General features: G+C 44.4%; 1 protein-coding gene and 1 pseudogene across 2 annotated transcripts in view; one reads left to right on the top strand and one right to left on the bottom strand.

The window, feature by feature from the left end:
* Positions 1 to 6,227, bottom strand: part of LOC148011187 (OTU-like cysteine protease family protein) — a 100,564-nt gene extending 94,337 nt beyond the window's left edge. For both annotated transcript variants that reach the window (XM_087670024.1, XM_087670025.1), the window contains exon 1: positions 6,072 to 6,227. The gene's annotated coding sequence lies outside the window, so the exon portion shown is untranslated. The remainder of the gene's footprint in view (positions 1 to 6,071) is intronic.
* Positions 1,270 to 6,390, top strand: LOC148011186 (uncharacterized; annotated as a pseudogene).
* Positions 6,391 to 12,063: the final 5,673 nt, after the last annotated feature.

Below are 12,063 nucleotides of genomic sequence, written 5' to 3'. Positions count from 1 at the left end.
AACAGATGGCCCGGGTCAGAGACCCTCACATGCTTCCCACACAAGCACGCGGCCAATTGCACCGGACGGGGGGCACATGGAGCACCCACACAGAAACTGGGAGCAAGCACAGTGGACTATATCCTCGGCCCTCTATCACTTATCCCCGACATCCAGTCCTTTAAAATATCACCTCGCCCACTCGTAGTGGCTGCCGATCATGCCTACTTGCAATTTGACATAACTTACAGGTATGACCTAACCCCCCCAGCAAGCAACCCCCCCCCCAAGATTCCCCAGGTACCACTTTACCAGGCTAACGGCGAGCGCATACTCCGACCATCTCTACTGAAGCCTGCAGGAAATGGACCCCCACGCACCCCTGGAGGAGGTCACAGCACAATTGGCGGGCACACTACACACCTCGGCTGCCGAATACTTCCCCCACACATCCCCCCACTCCACCCCTCCGAACAAGGTCCCACAAAATAGCTGGTACGACGCTGAGTGCAAGGAAACCCGGCTCCGTCTTCAACAGGACGAAGCACGGGGAGTACACACGCATAAACAGGCACGCTTGATCTTCCGTCGTCTAGTGCGACGGAAGAAACGAGCCTACCTCTCCAAAGTGGAACACAAATTCTACCAGCTATTCTTAAGACAGGACAGCAGAGAGGCATGGAAGGCGTTTCAGGAACCCCGAGCCCAGACACCCATCACCTCCCCAGACACTTGGCACGCATATGCAACCTCACTATACCAAGTACCCAAGCAGCCCCAGCTACCCCGGCCCCCAAGGAGCAGACCCAGATCATCCACATTCTTCAGCACGGGGCGAGTTCGGGACGCCATTGATAGACTCCAAAATGGCCGTGCCCAAGACCACGAAGGCTTGGTAGCAGAGCATTTGACCCATGCCAGAGACATACTGGCACCTCTCCTAGCACACATGTTCAACAAAGCCCTATGTGAAGGCTTCCCTGCCAGCTGGTCAGCCAACACCATAATACCTATCCTGAAGACCGGAGACCCCATGGTTCCCACAAACTACCGAACAATCATGGTTGGCCATGTACTAGCCAAGCTCTATGGATCCATACCGGACCATGAGCTGAGCAAGTGGGCAGAGCAACACCAACATCGGGCGGCAGGACAAGCAGGGTTTAGGAGGGGTTTATGCACCCTTGACCATATCCTCACACTGAGAGCCATCATAGAGGAGGGCAGAGCACACGGAAGACGGGTGTGCTACTGCTTCGTGGACTTCTGCAAGGCCTTTGACACAGTCCCATGAGCGAGGCTCACGCAGAGACTACAGGAACTGGAGGTCCCAACCGAAATGCGATGGGGGATAGTGGCACTATACGAATCGGTAACGGGCCAAGTCCGGGCACCAAGAGGGCTGTCAAAGGAGATAACCAGCACCATCGGAGTTAAGCAGGGATGCCCACTCTCACCCACCTTATTTGGCCTCTACATTGATGAGATCTCAGAGTACATAGATAGATTGGGCGAGGAGGGATCGAGCCTGGGAGGGACACTGATACCCATCTTACTATATGCGGACGACATAGTCCTCATCTCCAGCACACCTGAAGGGCTACAGCGCCAACTGGACGCACTACAGACCTTCTGCCAAGACAAAGACCTAACTGTGAACCTGGGGAAAACCGAGGTCATGGTGTTCAACACGTCAACCCAATGGCTCCGACGGTCGGTACCCCCCTTCACATACGGCGGATAGACCGTGGACGCGGTCCAAAGATACGTCTATCTGGGAACTACATTCTCTGGACCGAGATTTACCTTGAGAAAAGCAGCAGAAGATAGACTAACCCAAGGCTATGCAGCCCTCGGGTCAATGGAGAACCAATGTGCCCGCATACAGTTCCAGGAACCCTGGACAAAGCTCTGGCTTTTTGACACCTTGGTCACACCAGCCCTCCTATACGGGCCTCCCATATGGTGGTCCAGTCTCTACCACACGCGGAGGGCCCCACAAGACCAGCCACTGCCTAAGGAGGAGGCCACCTATGAGGGATGGAAGCAGATGGAGAGACCCTTAATACTTATGATCTCACGGATGATCCGAAGCAAGCCCTCCGTACCACACGAGATCATCCGCGCAGAGCTAGGGGCACCGCCCCTCGTGGCTGAGGCCCTCTTCCAAACTGTGACCTTCTTGCACCGAATATGGGACCTACCCTGGCACCGGTACCCCAAACTCGCCCTGGAGTCATCCAAACAGCTAGCAACACAAGGGGACACTGAGTGCTGGTATGCCCGAACAGAGACTTGGCTACGGCTCCATGGCCTACACATGGACACCTCCCCCCACTACAATACAGCCTAGATTGCCCACACCTGGAGCTCAGCCGAGAGGAGGTGAATCGCATCATCAGAATGGATACCATCCAGACAGACACAGCTAGGACATGGGTGACCCCCACGTCGGAACTAGGAACCAAGAAGGCTTTCTACCGAGAGCACTTCCTGCACATCTCCCCAGATGGCTTCATCACCCGCCCAAGCTACATGGACAAACACCTGTCTCACGGGGTCAGAAGTGCCATCGGAAAGATCCGCACGTCCTCACACCAACTACGGGTCGAAACGGGCAGATACGGGGCCAACCCCCTCCCCCCAGAAGACCGAATCTGTCAGCTCTGCCATCTCGAGCCAGAGACAGAGGAACACTATATCTGTAGATGCCCAGTGTACTACGAAATCCGGGGACGCTTCCACTGCCTATTCAGCGAAGGATTCGGACCACTCTCCAAGGTGATGGAATTCAAAGACCAGAGATGCCTGGGGCTCTTTCTACTGGAAATACGACGCCACAGAGACCACCTCCTACGAACCACGGAGCAAAGAAAAGGAGCCACCAACCAACGCACACTCAACGAATTCTCCCAAATACCAGCTACCCTCCCCACCACCGAACCCCCACCGGCCTCCCGACCCCGGGGGACCACCTTAGAAATAGCCACAGCGAGAGGCAAAGCCCGACGCCCACACCCCACCGGCCCCCATCCCCGCAGAAGACACATGTCGAAGATACAAGGGATACTACGCCGCCATCGGAGGGCCCTGCCCCGCCGCTTTAGTCTCTCCATGTTAGACCGACCCATGCGGGACATCCTAGGATGAACACTCCAGGAGCAGTTCCACACCGCAATGGGAGTACCTCTAGATTGTATCCAGTCTAGATATCATTTTGTACCCACTCAATTTAGTTCAACATAGCATAAACGTTAGCTTCACTGGGACTTTTGAAATCTCCCAGACATTTTGTATGTAACGTTCTGGTCTCATAGGCCAACTTGGCCTATTGTAGACGTTGATATAACTTTCTCTCTCTCTCTCTCTCTCTCTCTCTCTCTCTCTCTCTCTCTCTCTCTCTCTCTCTCTCTCTCTCTCTCTCTCTCTCTCTATTAATATATTGTTTCATTTCATGTGTGTGTGTGTGTGTGTGTACTCGCCTAAGCCTCCCGTCCCCACCCCGCCTGTCGCCATTGCCTCGCCTATCACCCTCCTGCCCTCACCCTAGCCCTCTCGTCTTTTGCTCCCAACTCACGGCCTACCCTAACCCCAACTCAAGCGCCCTGCCTATCCCTCCTACCATGTGCTCCAGGCCTCACCCTTCCCCTAACCCCAGCTCAGCCCTCCCGCCCTCTACCCTCAACCCCATCCCACCTCTATAATCCCCTACCCTAATCTTATAACCCTCTTGTAGTCTTTTTGGCCATCCTGTAGGGTTTTTCTAAGCAAACCCAAGGGGGGAAGAGTAATCTCTTAGGGATCTACTCACCCTCAACTTCCCTAGTGTGGGACAGCAATTACCCACTCCTATTTACACTGATAGTCAGAGTGCCATTGCAATTGCAAGAAATCCAATTTTTATGCTCGCACTAAGCATATTGAGGTGCATTATCATTATGTTAGAGAGAAGCTCCATGCAGGGAAAATTGCCTTGGTTTATGTCTCTACACAGAACAACTTGGCAAATGTGTTTATGAAAGCTCTCTCTAGAGAGAATTTTGAAGCCTTTTGCAAGGCTCTAGGCTTGATACCATTTGGAGATTGATCTACCTATTCCTTGTATATGTTCACATCATTCACTCGAGAGGGGTTTGTTACATTTATCATGTTCCTCCTAAGTTCTAGTATGAATTACGACATGATCATGGTTAACTACAAATAGGCCAAATTAAATCATCCTAGGATAGGAATTGAGTCTGCAATCAAAAAAAGTGGGCCTTAGAGCATAGGGTTAGGTTGGATTTAGGAGAGGTTTTTTGACAATGGACCGTATCTTCACACTTAAAGCCATTATTGAGGAGGGTAGAGCTCATGAGAGATGGATCTATTGTTGCTTTGTGGATTTCCATAAGACCTTTAACACAATGTCTGGAGCAAAACTAATGCACAGATAATACAACATGAGGGTACCTAGAGAGCTCACTTGGTGTATTTTACCATTATATGAGCAAGTGGTTTGCAAAGTACAAACACTTGAGGGGCTCTCAACTCATGTTTCATTCCACCATTGGAGTAAAGTGGAGATGCGCTCTCTCACTGACACTTATTGGACTATAGAGTGATGAGATCTTTGACTGTATCTCTCAAAGGAGACAGAGGAGCCCCACTCATTGGTACTTGGAAGCCCCTCTTACTATATGCAAATGATATCGGGATGATATCATACTAATAGTTGATTCCCCACAGGGACTACAAAGACATCCAGATGCACTATATTCTATGCATAGGACAATGGACCCTTAGTTAACCTTGGTAAGGCCACGGTTATGGTGTTTAATACCACCCATAGTGGGTCAAGAGATCAACACCAACCGTTACCTATGGACAGCAGCTAGTGGAGTATGTCAATCCTTATACATATTTGGGGGTCTTCAAGGATAATATCAAAAAGCTAGCTTATCATCAAGGAGGCACAATTGAAGTGGAATAAATTAGCTCCATCCATGGGACACCCCACCAAGCCCACCTCACAAAGGACAATGCCAGCACAAAGACCACTAACCTACGTACAAGAGCATTGTAACTCATCTCAACCAAGAAATCTTGCACTAGATTTATTGATATAGTACTCCAATTGTATGAGTAAGTCATTGTAGCCCCAAATGTCAATTTGTGCACATGATAATTGGCCCAAAACAGAAATTATGCTAAACTTGCTATTTAAATACTCGGTCTATAATTGTCATGCCCATCAAAGCCAACTTGCAGAAACATGAAATACTTGCAGCCAGCTGAATAGATGCAATCGAACTATTAGAAGGATTTGCAAATTCCTTATGATTGAATGCTTTAGTTCCCTCAATTCCAAGAGCCTAGGAGCCTAAAAGGAAATTAGTATGGTGATTGCAAACACTAATTCTTCCCAGGTGATCTCCTTTTTTTTTCAGCATTCACAGCAGCAACATTTTTATGTTGGCTTCAAATTGCATGCAACCTTTGATGTTTTGTGCTCCAGGTCATCTATATTGTTAGAGCAATTATGTTGGCTCAGTAGGAAGTGTTGTGTGATTGCATTCAGTATCATGACAATTTCCAAGTCAGTTAGATCACTCACCTCAATGAAGGTTTTATTTAGCTCTAGTCAAGTTTCACTAAACTATGTTTGTCAAGAAGACTACTGTGCAGATGAAAGAGCTTTCAATGAGCTACTAATACTGTACTCTGGATCTCTGTCTATCAATCTTACACACATCCATATCACACAACCAATTCTTTGCAGGTGACGAACATCTCAAAGAAAGGGCAAAGACAAGACAACTCCACTGGATGAGAGCTTGAAATCGAACTGATAAAATGCACCGATAAATACGAATTTTTTTCTCACGGAATGCGAGCGATGCGCATGTTTCTCATGAAATGAGTACAATGCGTTCCTAAAGCTGTGGCAAAACAATGATAAGGCCACGATCCGGCCTCCCGGCATGTTCATTTAAAAGCCAAAGCACAGGAATGATTTTATTGTATCGGCAGAGGCTCCGAAGCAACGCCTCTCTCTCTCTCTCTCTCTCTCTCTCTCTCTCTCTCTCATTCATGTCTGAAAACCTGCGTACCTGCTGGTGAGCGCGTGCCCTCCTGTGCTTGCTTGGTTGGCGTGGTTGGTTGTTCACCTGCTTGCTTCCTTCAGCGATGTGTATGTCGGTAGGCGACGAAGCATAAAATGAAAAAATGTTTGCGTATGCAATGACTCAGCTGTTGACGTGGCACTTTTCCAGATTCGCCAGTGAACAGAAAATAGAGATAAGAAACGGGACACACGCAAGTCAATTTTACTAATGCCAGCTATAGAGTCTAAGTATATGTTGTGTGGGCAGGTACCATTTGCTTGAATTCCATTTTTTAGGGAGCTCCCGCCCGCCGACTGTCTCCTAAGTAGATCTACCTTTTATGGTACTATGTTTCACTCTGCAAGTTAAGGTGACATGCCTTTCAAGCATACCCTCATCAATTTGCACGCAACACTCTCTCTCTCTTGGAAGCCAATTTTGCTTGTTGCTCGTTCCTCTACGCAGCCACAAGGCATAAATTTGAATGGGGGTCCACCGTTTACTCCACTTGTGCATGACCACTAGTGCTTGAGGCCACTTACTAGCATGCACAAGTTGATGTACTTGCATGTGTTTGGGCTTTAAGATATACAATTCACCCTAGATCTCCTTTTGTTGGGTGTTAATGATCAAGGGTAGGGGGTAGTGTTCATGAAAAAAAAATTGATAGAAAATACAAAAACCTCCGACTCAAATTTTGGAGGGATTTTGAAACCAATTTACATGTATTTTCCATTTTTTTACTAAAAATCTCGTAAAAGCTAAGGTTTTTAAATTTATTATTTAAATTTCAAAATTCTTGCAATTCATTTTACATTAAACCTCAATTTTTTTTGTGAACAGTAGTAGGGGGCCAATAGAGTTGCACCCATGAAAGCGATATAGTCCCACCCCCAATAGATGGATAGTTTTCTTCTTTTACGGGCTTGCCCTTTGCCCAAAGTCATCACTTTGATGGACAATTTTCCTTAGCAATTCAAATAGGAAAATCAAAATAAAAACTTTAGAAATTTTTAAAACAAAATAGTTATTCAAATTGTTGCAACAATCATCTCTCACAGACATACAAAGAAGAACCTCATCTCTCTCACGCACAAAGAAGAAGCACGCTAAACTCAACTTGCCATGGCTTTTTCTTCTCCAAATACTCCTACTCCTCCTCTCTTCAATCTTTCCTTTTCTCCCCCTCCTCCTACTCTTGCTCCTCTTCCTTTTGCTCTTCCCTTCATTTCTAGCCTACGTCCTTGTGTTAACCAAGAGAGGAGCAAAGTAGTAATGGCATTGATGGGGAGGTGAGGCACTTACGTGGGTGGTGGGCTAGAGTCAATAATGACAGCAGCTTCCAACTTAGTAAGCCTTATTAAAGGGCTTTAGCCTGATTCAAGGCTCAATTGCCAATCATTTGCTCAATTGTAATTAAAATCTATTATTATTATTATTATTATTATTATTATTATTATTATTATTATTATTATTATTATTATTATTAGCCTATTATAACTATTATTGACACTTGCACCTAATGTGAAAGAATCACATGAATGGATGAAAAGCTTGCATAAAAAGCTTCCTACAAAATGAGAACTCAAAATCTTGTTTGAAGTGAACAAATTTGGAATTCTCTTTACACCTCATTTGGTTCTTCACTGTAATGTTTATAATGTAATACTTCAAGGGGAAATAATATTGATTTTAAAGTGCTTCATGATCACTTTCTTGGATTTGATCTTTAGAGCAAACAATGTTGCTTACAAGCATTGCTAAAGCAACCTAGTCAGTACATATGCCACTAATTATAGACACATATAGCAACAATATTTTTAAAATGAAACCAATCAACCACTAATGAAGCAAATGAGAAAATTGGTCTTGCACGTTGTCACATTTCTCAAGCTTTCATGATGATGCAAGAGTGGTACCTTCCCAAACAACCAGCCCTTGAACACTTCACTTGTAGACTCCTAGTTAGATGTAAGGCTACCCTAGTGACCTCTAGCACACAACTATTGCAACATGGAAGGTTAGGCACAAAAAAATAAAGTTCACCATAGAAGACTCATAGTGGCAATGTGAAAGTGAGCTCTCTATAATCATTTGCAAAACTCAAAAGGTCCTCCCTACTTAAAATTTTCAACAGGCACTAAAAATCCTTGTCCAAAAAAGCCTCATCTATAACAACATTCTAGCACTTCTAATGCAAAATACTTGAACATAACACAACCAAGTCAAACTCCATATGAACATGGGTCATAGATATCTTTGACAAGGTGGTTCAGAATTTAGATTTCAAATTCTTAACAAAAAAAGGATTCATTGGGTTCATAAGTTTAATATTTTACTTAGTATTTGACTACCTTAGGGAGTTGTGGCCCTATAGGGCCATTCTTTTATTATCTAAAAAGGCATTTCGATAGAGATAAAACAACATTTGATTCCACATTCACAACTCATACCATCAATTCTTCATGGATTCTTGTTGGAAGTCGGAAATAAAATCTTTACTTTGAATATCATATTACAAGTGGAAGACTATGCATTCATTTTGAGCAATAAACTAAATGTTCAGAACATTGCTTTCTATTATTTGTTTTTACGGTACTTTTGATTTCATGAAAGGGTATCATCACAATACATCTTGTATGATATGTAAGTTGTTATTTTGATTGAATACCATGATCACAAGATCTACAATAACAATAACTCCATAAACATTTGAAGATCAATCACATTATGTATCAATTAGATCTTCATAGGGACACATGCATGTCCATGTAAATTATAGGGTGCTTGTTAATATTGTTGATTAGCAAGGCTATCAAAGAGATAAACTTTTTTAGCCTTCTAGCACTCTATTTCAACGTGTTAGGCAACCAAGTTTTATCTAATGGCTTCTTTAGACCATGACATGTTTCAAGCAACTACCCTACAAACTCTAACAAGTCATTGATAAACTAATAGTGGGTAAGGCAACCATTGCTAACCAAATTTGAATACAATAAATCATGTTCAAGGTTGTAATAATCTCAATGGAAAAAAATAGGATATTCACAACCTCATTTTACAACTCTTGCTCCTGCCATGTTAGAGGGTATATGTATAGTCTTACTATAGATTGAATTTTCTTGTCTAAGTATGCTCGTATATAGCTCCAACTGTTGAGGAATTTTTATCTACATACCCATAAGTTGTTGCTCTATTACTATCACCTACAAGTATTTCTTGAGACCATGTCCAAAACTTGGATAAGTGCAATAGCCTTAATTTGTGAACTCAAAAGATATTATATTTCTAGTATATATTTGTTGTCAATATAACCAACAACAACAAACTCATGTAATATTTGCTTTACCTCGATCATAGACGTGCTAGGCATTTTCTTTTTGTTAGCCCCAGTGCAAAGAAAGCAAAAAGAAAATTAAAAAGACGCGAGTCAAAGCAAAAAAAGGCGGCCAGAAGCGCAAGGACAACCTTAAAAGTCCAGGGCAACAAAAGAGGAAAGGTGCATTTTAAACATAAAAGTGCACTCTAAATCATTGTAAAAGAGTGTCAGCCTCCTCTTATGCAATTTGTAAATGTAGACAAGCATGGCTGAAGGCACGATGCAAATAGAAGGGAATAGGAAAAGAGGACCTAGGCTAAAATGGCCGAGCATGTAAAAAAGGGATGGGTGCCCAAAGGGGATTAGGGCTACCCCTTAGACCACACATCTAGGACGTTATAGAGACCAGACAAACTAGTTAGAGTGGTTGTTAAATGCATGAAAGAATCATGAAAGTGTATGCTGCATTGTATTGTTTTCATTGAATTTGCACACTGCGTTAATTAAACATTTGACATTCATAGAAAAGCTAAAAGCCTAATTTCACATAACGCACTTTGAGGAGCACACCACTAGCATTTGAGTGCTCATAACATCGAGGATTGTTTTAAATAACAAGGAATTCACCCAAGATAAGATAAGCTGAACGAACCCACTAGTAGGAGGAAACCCCAAACATTGAACAACGGCTAAGGACCCCAGTCGCCGAAGACTAAGAGACTTGAATCGGGAGAAACAACAACAACAACATGCACGATTAGGGACACAGATCTACCTAGCTAGGTCAATCTGTTCAATGCCCTAGTTGCTCAAGAGGTCAACAATATGTTAGGAGCCAGCACCAACTTGGAAAATGACGAGTTTGACTTGGGAGAATTCCCAATCAACACCCAACAACTAATGACCCAGTATGACCTGCAAACCAAAATGGAGCATCATGGTAGACCATCCGAGGACATCTTAGTTGATTTAGAGGAGGAGAGAATGTTGGCAAGGAAAGCGCTGTTAAGCATAGCTGTATACAATCAAGAGCAACGAGCTCAAAAGCTAAGACAAGACATAGAATTATACGAGGTCCAAGGTATCTTGGCTCTTGCCAATGGAGCTAGGACATGACCAAATACTGAGAGGAGAGAGCTATAGAGGCTGCAAGCTTCTCACGAAGTGACTCCTCTTAGATAAAATAGCTGCGGAGCAACGTTGGCAACTTCATTGTTGCTAGTAGGATTAGGAATCACCCCAAATTCTAAGAGCCAGACCAAGATACATATGGTTGCTAAGCAACTCAACAACCTGTATTTGTGGAGCAGTTTGAGCAAGTATGCGAGGTGAATGGCCTCACAGACCTTGCTCAATGTACATAAGCTTTCAAACTTTACCTAAGAGACAAAGGACGGACATGATACACTAGTCTAAACAGTGCCAAACGCAATGACTTTAATAACCTCAAGAGTCTCTTCATCAAGAGATTCTTTGAGGTGGGATACTCTGACAACCTCATCGTTGGATTGATGAATATTGGTCAAAAGGACAAGAAATATATCGAGACCATGTCACTAACGTGCGAAGTCTCTTTAAGAGAATCCCAGCCCCGCAGAGCGACTTAGTGAATGAGTGGTCTCCACCATGTTTATAAGTGGAATCTGAAGTGAAGAGCTTTACAAAGCCTTGGTGAGAAACTCAAACCTACAAAGGGATGCGCTAGCTAGGGTCTTTGAAGAAGCCATTCGAGTGGATGACCTACTCAAAGAGAGGAGCTCAAGACCCACAACCTAAGACAGCACTATCTCTAGAACTTCAGAAAGGGTTATGACCATTAGTGAAAGATCAAACCAGAGCACCCAAGACAAGGGAAAGAATGTCGATCAGAGCTAGGAGCTAGCAGATGTGAAGCTAGAGTTAGCTAAGCTTCAAGAGATGATGAGAAGGCCCACATGACCTCATGTGCAATGCGTGCATTGTGGAGGAAACCGCCTTCCTGCCGAGTGCATGGATCTTAGATCTAGACCCTGTGCCAATTGTAGTAGGTTTGGCCATGATGCAATGCATTGTTGATTTCCGAGGAGGTTGCCATACCCATAGCCATACAATCAGCCTTATTGCCTAGGGAATACATCATCACATTATGGAAAGGGAGATCCACTAGTGCTCCCAGCACCCAATGATTCAAAGCCAGTTGTTCCTAGGATGGACATCAACCCCACAAGGATACCTAGACCACTTGGACCCATCATGACCCATCCACTAGTACTCCCAGCACCCAATGATTCAAAGCCAGTTGTTCCTAGGATGGACATCAACTCAAACATCAACCCCATAGGGATACCTAGACCACTTGGACCCATCATGATGGACAGTTGTTCCTAGGATGGACATCAACACAGACATCAACCCCATAGGGATACTTAGACCACTTGGACCCATCATGACCCATCCACCGAGTGATGATCCAATATACTATGTAGAGGAGCTGAACAAGGACGAAGCATGCATGAACTCTTATGTCTTGTATGACGAAGAGGGTAATCCCATCTTGATGGATTTCAAACCAATTGCCAGTGATGACGTTGGGCAGGGGAAGAGGTAGAGGTCTAGGAGGACAGAACCAAGAACCCATCGCAGGACGTGTGGTCACCCAGGACACATCTCATCACGATGCTCTGAAAAAGGCAACAAGCC

This window comes from Lygodium microphyllum, chromosome 28 (genome assembly GCF_053477565.2).
Source record: "Lygodium microphyllum isolate KBCC chromosome 28, Lygodium_microphyllum_v1.1.10, whole genome shotgun sequence".
NCBI lineage: Eukaryota > Viridiplantae > Streptophyta > Polypodiopsida > Schizaeales > Lygodiaceae > Lygodium > Lygodium microphyllum.
This window is presented reverse-complemented; position numbering and strand designations above follow the sequence as displayed.